Source organism: Cololabis saira, chromosome 6 (assembly GCF_033807715.1).
Source record: "Cololabis saira isolate AMF1-May2022 chromosome 6, fColSai1.1, whole genome shotgun sequence".
NCBI classification, from domain to species: domain Eukaryota; kingdom Metazoa; phylum Chordata; class Actinopteri; order Beloniformes; family Belonidae; genus Cololabis; species Cololabis saira.
Window position 1 is genome coordinate 28,165,595 of NC_084592.1, and position 13,557 is coordinate 28,179,151.

The following is a 13,557-nucleotide window of genomic DNA, read 5'->3' on the forward strand; positions in this document are numbered from 1 at the left end:
TACGAGTGCTTTAGGTAGCCTGGAGAGGAGGGAGCGAGAGCAGCCGCGATCCATCTTCCTGACACTCGTAGAGAGAGAAAGTGACTCTGCAGGTCACGCTGCATTTCATCTGGCTCAAATACGTCTGGGGTGTATTATAAACTGTTTGGGTGCAGAGAGATGTGAAATAGATGCTGATTGCTCTTCTGGCAGCAATGCAAATGTGAGGGGCTGTACACAGAGGGGTATCAAAGGGTCTAAAAAAAAGAAACCATTGATCTCCGGTGTACCAACAGCAGCATGAAAGTGGATTTTGTGTTGTTGGATTTTGTGTTGTTATTTTTACATGTACTGCATGAACATGGTAGATAATCTTGAAGAACATTACGTTGAAATGTCACTGCCATGGATTGCTATATTTTCTAAGATGAGTAAAAAAAAGAAAAAGCTTGCATTGAAATGTCACTGCACTCCTGTTCAGGTTTATCACAGTGCAAAGACACCCTTTCAAGGACATACGCATACGTGATGTGTCAGAGGCGCATGTATTTTTGTTACCATATGCTTCCTGGTTTCTTTTTATCCCAGACGCACAGAAAAATCCTGTCTTTAGAATAATAAGCCTGTGCATTGAGTAGATCTTGATTGCGGGGGATATGAAGCCGTCTGTACCACGATGCGGTGATAATTATATATAATTACGTCTTTACAGACAACTATGGAGAAGGATGATAAGGAGCCTTACTGCTATGGTGGACTGTGGATGTTCAGGTCTTGTGGATGTGCTTCAGTCATCTAAATGTTGATCGGTGCTCATTAGTGCTGCACCCTCTGTGGACAGAAAGAGGAAAGAAAAAAAAAATAAAGCACACACACAAGATTAAAGCTTTTACAGATGATCTAGCTCTGCCACAAGTCTGCTTTCTGTATTGATTAAATTAAGCAATAAAACCAGCTATGCAGAAAGAAATAAACCCAAGTTTCTGTTTCAATTACAGATGTGACTGTGTTTTACTGTGTTTATGTCCTATGTTTTTCTCTTTTAAATGCCCTAACCTCTCTGACTGACGGGGTGAGGAGGGGTGAGGCTAAACCATAAAGGCAGCATGCACTCCTTGCAAAATTCCAAATAACTCAGAAGAACACAGCAAACACAAACAGCTGGCCTCAGCCTGTAAAAGCTTAATATATGAAATAAAAGTAACAGTCAACTAATATATTCAGCCGTATAGGTTTGTGTTGAGATGACTCAGCTTTATCTACAACTGGAAAATGCTGGTTTTCAAGCACCATGAGCTTTGCACCATGTTCACTTCAATGAAATTATTTTATTCAGCAATCTAATTTATAGAACACTGTCAGCTTAGGAGATTTGTGAGCCGTCAGTGTTTATAAATGGCTCAAAGAAAGCAAACAAACACACCAATCAATTACTCTGAAAAATGCAGTGCTGGAAAACACAAAAATCATTGGCATGCTTCTTTGGCTAATCTAAAAGTAAAAACCTGGAGATAACGAAGTCTGTGTACAAGTCAGCGTATGTTAGGCTCTCTCCGTGTTACATCCAAGTATCTGGTACGCGTGGTGTTGTGTATTATCTTGAAAGTGGCTGAAATGACATTCAGATCGACGGATGAGTAACTTGAGGAAGGCGACTTCTGCATCCACATCAGTGAAAACGAATCACAAATGTTTTGAGTTTTTACCATGCAACTCTTCTGCAAATTCAAGAGCCTACTTTAATCGTTTCTGCACATCAGCTCAATACAAGGCCAAGAAAGAGTATGGAAGTACTGCTTTCTGCATTAATCTGGAATGAAATGTCATCTGATCTTCATCCCAGTTACAATAATAGACAAACACAATGCTTCAGTTAAAAACACACAGTTATATTTCCCCTGAACACATTTCATTCTGATGGAAAAGGCAGGTGAACCCTAGGAGATAATAGCAGGTCAGCTCCTTTGGAACGATATTCAAAGTACTTTCATTGTTTCTGGATCAGACCTGCACAATGTGTAGGAGGGATTTTGGGCAACTCTTTAAAGAACAGCTTCAGCTCAGACACATTTGTAAGCTGTCTGGTTTGACTGGCTCTCTGGAGGTCAGTCCACATCATCTCCCTGGAGTTGAGCTCTGGGCTCTGATTGTGCAATTCAAAAAGTGGATTTTCTTTTTCTGAAGCTATTCAGTGTTATCATTGGTGTTGGCTATCAGTGGCTGTTCAATGTCCTGCTGCTTGGCCCGACCCTGGCCACCCTGGAATTTCCCTGTGACATATGGTACAGGACAATATCTGGACCAGGTGTAGGATCAGAAATGTCCAGTAGGCAAAATAAACCAGTACCTTGCTGTTTCTTTCACTACATTTCACTATTGAGTTGATGTTTTGATGTTGATTAGATTATTTTTTCGCATCGTACCTAATGAGTAGTCGAATAATTCCACTTTTGTTTCATCAGTTCAAGAAAGCATTTTCCCAGGAGAGTTGTGGATTGCTAACAGCAGACTTCAGGTGGGGTTTTTGGTATATTTTTTGCTTCTTCTGTGGTGTCCTGCCCTGGACCATACGCCTGCTCAATGACGTACCAATGACAGACTCATTAACAGAGATGTTTGTCAGTTCCAGTAATGTCTACAAGCCTTCAGATGCTCCTTGGAGGCTCTTCTTAACCATAAAGGATGGTACACATTAGCCAATACTCCCTATGAACAGCAAACTTTAAATTTTACTAAAAAAAAGTACCTCTAAACCACAACTTCAAAGTCTTTTCACTAACTGGATTCCAGGTGTGCAAACTACAGACTGTAATTACCTTTCATTTGAGCATTTGGGTGAACATACTTTTCCACCACAACTGTGATTGTTTAATCGGTGTGTTCAGTTAAAACACAATAAATTATTATTGTTTGTATGTTATCAGCGTAAGCACACTATATGTGCCCTTTACTGACATTGTGACAAGATCGTATCAAATTTTATGGCAAATGAATGTTGATCAGTTCATTCTGAGGGGTTCACATACTTTTTCTTCGTTTGTAAAGAAAAAAATCTGGTGTTTTGATCAAGAAAACAAAGACGCTCCACTGAGACACCGTCTAGCTGCTAGGATCAGAAAAAGGTGGGGGTGAAAAAATAAGTGTGTCCTCTTTTGGATTCAAAACAAGAAGACACCATATATAATTCAGTCCCTCCACATTTTCATTTCTGTTCCACCACAAACATTGGCCTGATCAAATTCCCGCCTCCCACTGATGAATGATGTCAAATGGATTTTCTTTTGCATTCTTTCACCATGAGACAGGGCACCTTTGAGTTTCACACAGTATATATTATACTGAATAAGGGAGCGGGAAAGAAAAGTAAACAACTGTCATTTCTATCAACCCTCGAGTAATACGCTTGTATTTCCAAAATGTCTTCTTTTCCACACCACAAAGCTGAATCTTCCTCTAAAAACAGGTGGTGAGCTTGCAGTGCATACAGTGGAACATGCTGGAATCTCATTTCCTAGTCGCTGACAGGTACATTATTTAAATTAAAAGTGGTATACTCGCATAAAAGTAAATGCAACAGTAACTGCAGCAGAATCCTTTCATGTTTATGTAATGCGAGTATGTTGGAGGAAAATGGAAGAAGACCGCAGAACCAACAAGTTGAAATCAGTTCATGCTGTTCCTTCTTATTAGTGCAAATCCAATCACACAAAAATGGCATGAGGCTTGAAGTCCTGAGGACAACGCTGGTTTACTTGTTATGAAGGAGTGAGGTCGACTGCAATAATCCTCTCCGACAACTTTTGACAGCCAGGCAGAAAGCTGCCTCCAACACCAACTTGAAGAAACAAGCTTTGATCTTGAGTTTCAACCCAAGTCAAGTTTATTTTCAACGTTTTGATATCAGATGTGACTAAAGGGGGACTTCCAGGCGTAAAATGCATACATGGCTCAACGTTACAAAGAGAAGTGAAAGCTCTAAAAGAAATGAACAATGAATATCATCAGATAATGTCAACACAAACTGAAATCTGGGAGCTTGCAAAATTAATTCATGGTAAGCTGATTAAAGACAAAAAAAAACAACGTTGCAGTCAAGTGCCCATTAAAAACTACTATATTATAAAAGGAAAATAATCCATAGTAATCAAAGGATAAATGACCTTTTCAAAGGGATAACTGATAATTGGTAATTGACTAAAACAAGCCAGGGTAAGGTATGGAAAACTGACCAACCTCTTAAGGTGATTAATTGGTGGACTACTATAAAACCTTTCATTTGTTGGACTTACAAGCTATTACGTTTGATGTGAAATGTATTACTTAATTGTAATTGTGAATTAATTCAAATTAATCACACACTTATTTCATTTTGTAATCTGTAAAATTAAATTGATATACACATTTATCATTGCAAGACAGGCATTTCCATTTAAGATTGTGGTTATGTGAGTGACCTGACTGTGACAAAGTTGTAATGGAAAGCACAACCAAATTAGATAACTTATAAATAAGCCATCATTTGTTTAAACGGCTCCAGTTTCCAGGGTAACTGCAACTTAAATTATGTAGATTATGTTCAGTGTCTCAGAAGTGGAAATAAAGATCCCTTTGATTTAAAACTAATTCATAATTTCAGAGGGATGCTCCAAGAAAAACATCCTTTTGAGGTTAGTGCTGCACTTTCTCAACGAGAAAAGATGGAAAGCCCTCTTAGGCTGGGAGGTACTGTCTCAAGTGATGGAGTTAAAGGATCTTGATGTCTTTTCGCAAGTGGGGGAAGAATGGAGCAGAAGATTGACAGACGGATGGTTGCAGCATCTACAGTAATGCCATTCTGTAACGGTCTGCTGTGGTGAGGAGAGAGCTGAGCCAAAGGGCAAGGCCAGTCAGTCTGTGTTCCTCCTCTTACCTATTGCTGGGAACTGTGTGCTGACTGAAAGAACAAGATCATGGGTACAAGCAACTGAAATTCTCATTTAAAGGAGCTTGAGGCTCCTTTTAAGAAATGAGACTATCTAGCGCCACCCTTCACCATGACGGCCGTTGGGGGTACTGCAGCCAACAGTGAAGCCGGCACGGGAGAACGGGGAGAACGCACATGCAGCGTCATGTGACGTCACATCCGCAGCCCAGCGCGGGAAATTCAGGACCGAATTGCAGCACATTTTGCAGCACACAGTCTGTTCAAGGCAAAGGAGAGATACACTAGAGGGCTCATTCTTTTGGGTTTTGAACGCTTCCTCTGACATTTTTACTAGAAAACTTAAAACGTATACGGATTTTTTTCATTAATCTTGCCACAATCCGGCCTCAAGCTCCTTTAAAGATAGGGTGGGAGTTCTGTTGTGCGGGAGAGACTCGAAGTAGAGGTGCAGTAGAGGTGGTATCTAGTAAAGACACCTTCAAGAAGCCTCAGTGTGGAGGTTTTTAAAGCTCGTCCACCTTGTAGGAGGCCACAGCACAGGCCCAGAGAGATTATCTCCCTTGGCTGGAATGGGAACGCCTCTGTATCCCCCTGTAAGGGTGAGATGAGATGGCTGGGGAGAGGACGTTCTGGGTCTCCTGCTTAGACTGCTTCCCCTGAGACTTCAACTGGACTAAGCAATGGTTTTATGCATGTCCACCACATTGCAACATCAGCCATCCGTACAGCTTTTTATTGCTGCCGTGTCATTGATGAGGAGAAACAAAACCTTGCCATCAACATCCGGCGTTCCAACATTCAGGTCAGTATCTTGCCATCCTTTCTCTGATGTTTAATGTGTATATGTACCAATCTGGGATACATATACCAATACAGCACAGCACAAATGCTGGACAAACAAGACTCTCTGAACAGAAAATGTTCATAGGAAGGTGAATTAGTCCACGAGCCTGCAAACTAACTACTGTTTTGTAGTTGGTGAGTGCAGAATCGGACCCAATCCAGGGATAAATTAGCAGGCGTTAAAGATGAATAAATACTCGACACTATTCAATGTACTTCAAAACAGAACATCACAGAAAAGCCTTAAGCGATTTACGATTTTGAATGCTCATGTAATCCTGAAGGTTTGGCAATGAGCGCCTGTACATGAAGTCAAGACGGTGAGTCTGTTTCACGTATTTCCAGCTGACTCATAGTTGAATAAGCTCTTAAGTGGCAATCCAACAGTTAGCAATCATTCAAGCATGAGGGGGGGGGTTTTGCCAAAAAAATCTTTACATGGCTTTACAATGACTGAGGTATAAAAGTCTAGATCTTTTAAGCTGTTTAGCATGTGTGGCGCCATCAATATGCTAATGTAGCCTCGCCCACATACTCGCCACCAGCAGGCGACCCTGTTCTGTCCCAGTTCCTCCAACTCTGCAGTTATAATCTTTGGGTAATTTAGTTCCTCATGTTCGACATAAACTTCAAACTTCTTGTACAACTAAAGAGTCCTGGTAGCCAGGGAAAGCAGTGAAATGTTCTTGAAGCTAAGTGACTAATTTGAGCTGCAGAAAATTAATGATTCTTCCAACCATTCAAAGTTCACAGCTGTGCCCTTCTGACCACTTCAAAATTAATGACTGCTGTATGGTTTTACACCGCAGGATCTTTTGAGTCAGTCATTGGTTCAGTATTTAATTTCAAAGGCATGCCCCCTTATTCACAAAGTCTCATTCACCAATGCCCTTTTGGTGAAGTTTGACTTTAAAAAGAGGAGCTGGTGGAGGACTACAAACTTTACTATGTAGGTCCTTTATCGTTTGCAGCACGATGTGGTATACCATCTGTAAATCTGTGGCGAGGAGTGCAATTCAATTTTGCAGTCATCTTCTGGGGCAGCAGTGAAATTTGCTCTGATTTCAACCATTTTAACAAAACTTCACCAGATGAGGGTTCAGATCAGTTGTGCTAACTTCATGTGCCCTTTACATTTAAGTAGTATTTTCTAAAATACATTATACACTGCAAACCTTGTCAGGATTGATTGTGTTTTTTTGTTTTTTTCATTCTTTTTTTGAAAGGTGGACAGGTGGAAGGTGGCTCTACAGACGTTCACGACAGCACCAGCATTTACACCAACAGACTCTGCGTAACAGGTGGCAGTATACCTGCTTTCAGCTTTTTAGTGTTTAGCAGTGTTTCAAACAAATGGTAGCTATTTGTTTCAGGTGGGCGCTCCATATTGGAAAAGTAATATATATATATATATATATATATATATATATATATATATATTTTTTTTTTTTTTTTTTTTTTTTTTAAATCAGATCCAGTTTTATCCCCGTTTTTTTTTTCTGTCACCCAGTGCTCCTACCTAAGTGACAGTCCAGGGCATTGCTTTCCCTCTACCAACCCCGGGAGGGCCCTGCACTGAGCTCAAGTCTTCTCCTTAACCTGAGGAGTGAGCAGGCTTTTCACCCAACAGGTTGGGGCTTCTCTGGCTGGACGTAGTGCGTGGAAGGATCACGTTATTCTGGCTGGATCCTCCCTACCCCATCGGGCTGGCCAGAGGGGGCATGTATAGCACAGGACCGCTGCATGTTTTTGTGAGGGTAGCTCACATTATCTACCTAAGAGAACACAGGGAGAACATGCAAACTCCACACAGAAAGGCCCTTTCACCAACCCCACCCAGGGTATGGGTGCTGAAGTCATGAGGAAATGAACACCGAGAGCGTCCCCGGCGAGAACTGAACCCAGGACATTCCGGCTGTGAGGCGGCTGCACTACCAGCTGCGCCTTACATTGTCTAATTTCATACCACTGTAGTCTTTTTTTCCCCTTCTCAGTATTACTTGTTCTTCTGGGTTAAAGACCAGAGTGGGAACTACTGTATCCACAGAGCCAGTTTAACCGCGCACCAGTATCTGGGTGTGCTTGTCTGACTAAGATGTTAACAGGCTTTTTGAAACAACAGTTTCAGACTAATGTACTAACCATTTTTTTTCTAATGTCATATAAATGCACAAACTCTATCACCTAAAGGCAAATGGTATAAATCCTGCTTGTTTGCAGCAAATTCTTAAATATCTGTCCTCATTTGGAAAAGATGGTCCTCACAACGAAAGAAAGTCATAAACATCTACTGCTGTTTTCAACATATTTTAAGAACTCAGGCCGACATTACTGAGACACTGGTTTTTAAGGAAGGACGTTGATCTGTGTCCTTTCTGCACCATGGTTGTACAGAAATTCAGAGTAGACCAAAAAGGAGATCCAAACCGCATTGAAAGATATGTAATGACATGGCTCTCTGGAGATTCTGCGTATGTGGAAAAGCAAACCATTTCTTAAAGCATTCCAAAGCTGAACCAGCACCGAAATGGATCGATCCCCATCCAACAACCAGCTCCTACATAGGGAAAGTGGGGTAAGTAGTGCCATTTTTTACTTTAAGTGCCTTTAAAGCAAGGGGGTTTACAGCAAAGCCTCCAACTAAAATTGGTACTTATAGTTTAGGATGCTGTGCATCTCTGGGAACAATCACTTTGAATCTAAAGTAAACTGTATGAGAAATATAGCTTTGTCCCCAGCGCGAGGTAAGTTGTGCCGTTAGAGAAAATACACCGGGGTAAATGTGCCATTGGCAAAACATATAATTTTAATCGCACAAACAATGATGCTATATAGAAGCAAAACAAATTCAGTACAAAATTGCTTATTTATGGTTTATTTAACATTTTCACAACATCAAATGCCAGTTTGCAAGGCCTATAACATGAACACAGCCTACTCCTACTCTTCAGAGATTTGGCCTACTGAACACCCCACTTGGTGATACTGCAGGGGAATATGAACTCGTGCTGCCTTCTTGCTGTACCACCAAGTTTTTGTGGTGGGGGTAGTTTTCTTAACACATCCCCTCTAGGGAAAGCCCCCTCATCATTCTCTCTAAATGTGAAGACGGGCTTTCCATCAACAGAACTCTTAAGACTTTGCTTCAGAAACTTTGCACTGATGTCATCACCTTCAACTGTCTCCACCAATCCAATGTAGTTATAGGATTTTGATTTTTTACCGGCAAACTTCACAATGACAGAGTCACCAGCAGACAGATCATCATCATCATCATCATCATCATCATCATCATCATCATCATCATCATCATCATCATCATCATCATCATCATCATCATCATCATCAATCTGGACATCTGAGCTCTCAATCAGTGCCATATCTCAGTGGTATCGGAAAGTAACTCTATCAGCTCCTGGAGAGCTCTTTCTCTTTGGGTTTGCTTTTTTTTCAAGTTTTTCAGAACCCTATCTAGTAAATTATCATAAGTGCCAGTGGCACAACGTAACCCAGGCCCTTTGGCACAAATTACCCCAACCCCACCATTTGGAAGAAAATGCATCACCTAGTTGTTTTAAGTTACTATCATGCTAACTGTATAGATTCAGGTGTAGCTTACTAAAGCACTAAAACGTTGATAAGAGAAACAAATGTTGGTCTAACTGCCTATATGAAATGGTTTAAGTTAAATAAATTGTCTCTAAATATAAAGAAATGCAGATTTATAATTTTCAGTGGGAAAAAATCTTATCCAAAAGATTTATCCAAAATTCAAATTGACTCTGTTGATAGGCTCCAGGTATCTTCAATTAGATTCCTGGGAGTTCTTGTTGATGAAAACTTAAATTGGAAAGGTCAAATTGATTGGGTCAATACAAAAATTCACAAATCTCTTGGCATTATTAGACGGATTAGACATTTGGTTAAAACTAATTGTCTTCTCACTCTTTATTATAGTCTAATTTACCCTTATCTTTCTTACTGTAATGTAGTCTGGGCCAGTACTTTTCCCACAACATTACATAACATTTTGGTTTGTCAGAAACATTTTGTCAGGATAGCAACTTGTTCAGATTCATACAGCCCCTCCAGTCCTTTGTTTCAGAAACTTTATATTCTCAACATTTATAACATAAATATTCATCAGACACGTGTTTTTATTTATAAGGTCTTAAAGGAGGAAAGTATTCCTGCTCACCTCAAAGACTATTTCACTACAAACTCTCAGGTCCATATACAACCCCGCGAGCGTTAGATCTGCATCCTCCAAAATGTGTTACAACCAGGGGTAAATATGCACTACGCTACAGGGGTGTCAAACTATGGAATACATATTCCCATTTAGCAAAAAAATGTTTCTCTGTTCAAGGTTTTAAAGGATGTCTGAAACACCACTTAATTTTTGTTTTGTAAATGGAACTGCTCTGGCATAAGTTATGGATGTGCTGAAAAATGTTATCGTCTTGTGTAATCTCCTTGAAATTATTTTTTGTTTGTGTTCATTTGGTTTGTTATTTAGTCGTTTATTTTTGTTTGTTTCTTAATTATCAAATTGTACTCTTTATCGTTATTCATATATCCGATCATTTTTCTTTTGTGTAAATTCTTTGTAATTTTCATTTATTTCTATCATCTATAGATTTCTAATAGCTCATTTGTATATTTTGTTTTTATAAGTATGATATTAAATTTTATGTTAACTATAGGTGGAGGCCCCTGATAAGCTCTTTGGTTTTCGCCTCTTCCTGCACTTTAATTTGTAAAGTTGTTACGTTTATTTGTGTAATTTTTAACTGTGCAAATAAATAAATCTAAATCTAAATCTACATGTGTGGACTGATTTCTAAGTTGTCTATAATTGTTCGAACCCTGCAATCAAAAAACCTTGTTCGTAGAAATTTTACTTTGGAGGGCATAAAATTGTTTTTTGAACTTAAATGTGCTTACCTCTCAAGCCATGTGTCAAATTGTTTGCAGGATGATTGAAATGGATGCCTCTCCAAAAATATGTGATCACATGACCAATTTCTTCTATGGTTTTCTAGATAACAGGGGTGGAACAACTTGCCCCTTGGCACAAATTACCCCACTCTCCCTACAATACAATACAGTAATATATTACAATATGAATATCAGAGCCATTTTTCAGTATCAGTAATTCCCCAGGGTTCTTCAAAGGCATTTGTTCAGTCATGTAAGGTTAAAGTGTCAGCTTTAAGGGATACAATTCACAGTTCTTAAGAATAATTGAATTAAATAGTTAAGAACATGTGAGTATTAATCCTTCAGGTCATGATGGTCAGCTCCTACCATACTTCCATATGATAATACGGTAATCCTGTTAGGAATAAGAAAGTATATAGCTCTTGAGCCCTCTTCTTCCCCCTGGTCTCTTCTAAAGAAGCCTCTTGATTGCAAAACACCATCATGTGGGCAGCAGCTCAGATCCAGGGACGTAACGTGCTGGAAGAGGTAGATAAGAGACAGGGGGTATACATAATGCAGCAGACTGCTTCTGGCCCTTCTTATTTCCTAAGGGGCTCAACTCTGCCTGCAACTGGCCAAACGTCAGGGTTTCTGTACTGAAGGTACACACTGATGTGTGCATCTTAAAACATAAAGCTCTCTGACCTCCACACACAAGTTACAGACAGACAAGTCCCATCAGCTAGCTGAAACGTTTCAGAGAATACGTTGATAGACTTTGTGTCACCTACAGGCTTTCTAAATGGCTCATCCTTCATGCTACATTAGTTCTCTAAGAGTATTAGATTACAATGGAAAGAGATTCTGAATGTGAGCTTGAAATAACGCTGCCATAACGTGTGGGGATTCCAGCTTAATAATCACTTTCATTTTAAAACTTTTTTATCAACTATTTGATCATTGATAATCCTGGGTGTGGAGAGTCATCATGTCTACAACTTAGGTCCTCTTTTTATTAAGCCCGGGATATCCTTCATTTTCGTAGACATTTTATTTACCAAATTTACTTCAGACATCTGGAGACAAGGTGACTCTACCAGTTATAGCTGTGCAATGAAGTCCAGAGGAACCAGCAAAACCCAATTTTCTAATTTTATACTGCCGCTGGTCCTTCTGGGAGACACCAAATAGAGTTTTGTGGTAAAATTACAAAGACAATAAAGCTTCTAACTTTTCAGAAGAATCAAATATCTCCAGTCAGACTTCAAACGCTACTCTGGAAACTGGAAGTGGATAAAAACAACAAAACTGTGACATTATTATTCTACAACAGCAAGCAATCATCAGTAACTTTTGAATGCATACAACATAGATGAGAAAACCTTCAGGATTCAAGGGAGAAAAAATTGCACTCAGAGGATGAGCACAGCTGCTACGCGGATGCTGAGATGAAAGTTTCCCTCCAAGTGCTGTTTCCACCACTTGACATTTAAAATCCCATCTTAAGCTCAAATGGACATGAACTCCCAAAAGAATGTGGAAAATATGAGAATCTCAACAATGATATTTCCATAAAACAGAAGCAAACTCCATCTTCCCGTAAAGAGGATGTGCCTCAAGCAGCTGCAGAACAGTTATAGCACGAAACAGGTGGGTATCTTTGATGGCCTCACTAAATAAAATGATTACCATTCATGTGTTAATGAGTTAATGAACTAAATAAACCTCTCAATGTCTGCTTTGCTGTGAATATATGAGTGTTTTCCCTTTTTTGACACAAAACTCAACAGGTAACACAAAAAGCTGCATCCTTCCAGTCCCTGTGTTAAAGTGAATCACCTCAGTGCCACAAATATGGTGTACATTAAAGGAGCATGAGGCTCCTTTTAAGAAATGAGACTCTCTAGCGCCACCCTTCACCACGACGGCCGTTGGGGGTACTGCAGCCAACAGTGAAGCCGGCACGGGAGAACGGGGAGAACGCACATGCAGCGTCATGTGACGTCACATCCGCAGCCCAGCGCGGGAAATTCGGGACCGAATTGCAGCACATTTTGCAGCACACAGTCTGTTCAAGGCAAAGGAGAGATACACTAGAGGGCTCATTCTTTTGGGTTTGGAACGCTTCATCTGACATTATTACTAGAAAACTTAAAATGTATACGGATTTTTTTCATAAATCCTGCCACAATCCGGCCTCAAGCTCCTTTAAAGTGTTGCACATGAATGTGCTGCACATAAATGTGTTGCACATTGAAGTGTTGCACAAGAATGTGTTGTACATGAAAATGTTGCACAGGAATGTGTTGCACATAAATGTGTTGTACATGAATGTGTTGCACATATTTGTGATGGACATGAAAATGTTGCACATGAATGTGTTGCACATGAATGTGTTGCACATGAATGTGCTGCACATAAATGTGTTGCACATTGAAGTGTTGCACAAGAATGTGTTGTACATGAAAATGTTGCACAAGAATGTGTTGTACATGAAAATGTTGCATAGGAATGTGTTGCACATATTTGTGATGGACATGAACATGTTGCACATGAAAATGTTGCACATGAATGTGTTGCACATGAATTAGCCACACGAGTCCAATGATGTCAATTGCTTTCTGCACTGAACCCTCCACGTGTCTTTAGTCTGGCTCCAGAGTGCAGATAAGAGACTGAGACAAAAGAAGCCATGCATCCTCTGTTATGAAAATTACCTAAGATTTGGAGGAGTACATCGATTGTGCTGCCTCAGTCGAGAATATTGGGGTTGGTCGTGTTCCTTGAGGCTGCAGATGTTCACAATACATATTTGTTGTATTCTGATTTTTTATTTTATTAAAAAAATTTTAACAAAGGAAATTTTACAAATCGTGTATATTCTG

General features: G+C 39.8%; 1 protein-coding gene across 4 annotated transcripts in view; it reads right to left on the bottom strand.

Moving 5' to 3' along the window:
- The window catches only part of LOC133446103 (PTB domain-containing engulfment adapter protein 1), a 118,797-nt gene that overhangs the window by 70,589 nt on the left and 34,651 nt on the right, over positions 1 to 13,557 (bottom strand). For all 4 annotated transcript variants that reach the window (XM_061723884.1, XM_061723885.1, XM_061723890.1 and 1 more), the window contains one exon: positions 725 to 810. The gene's annotated coding sequence lies outside the window, so the exon portion shown is untranslated. The remainder of the gene's footprint in view (positions 1 to 724; positions 811 to 13,557) is intronic.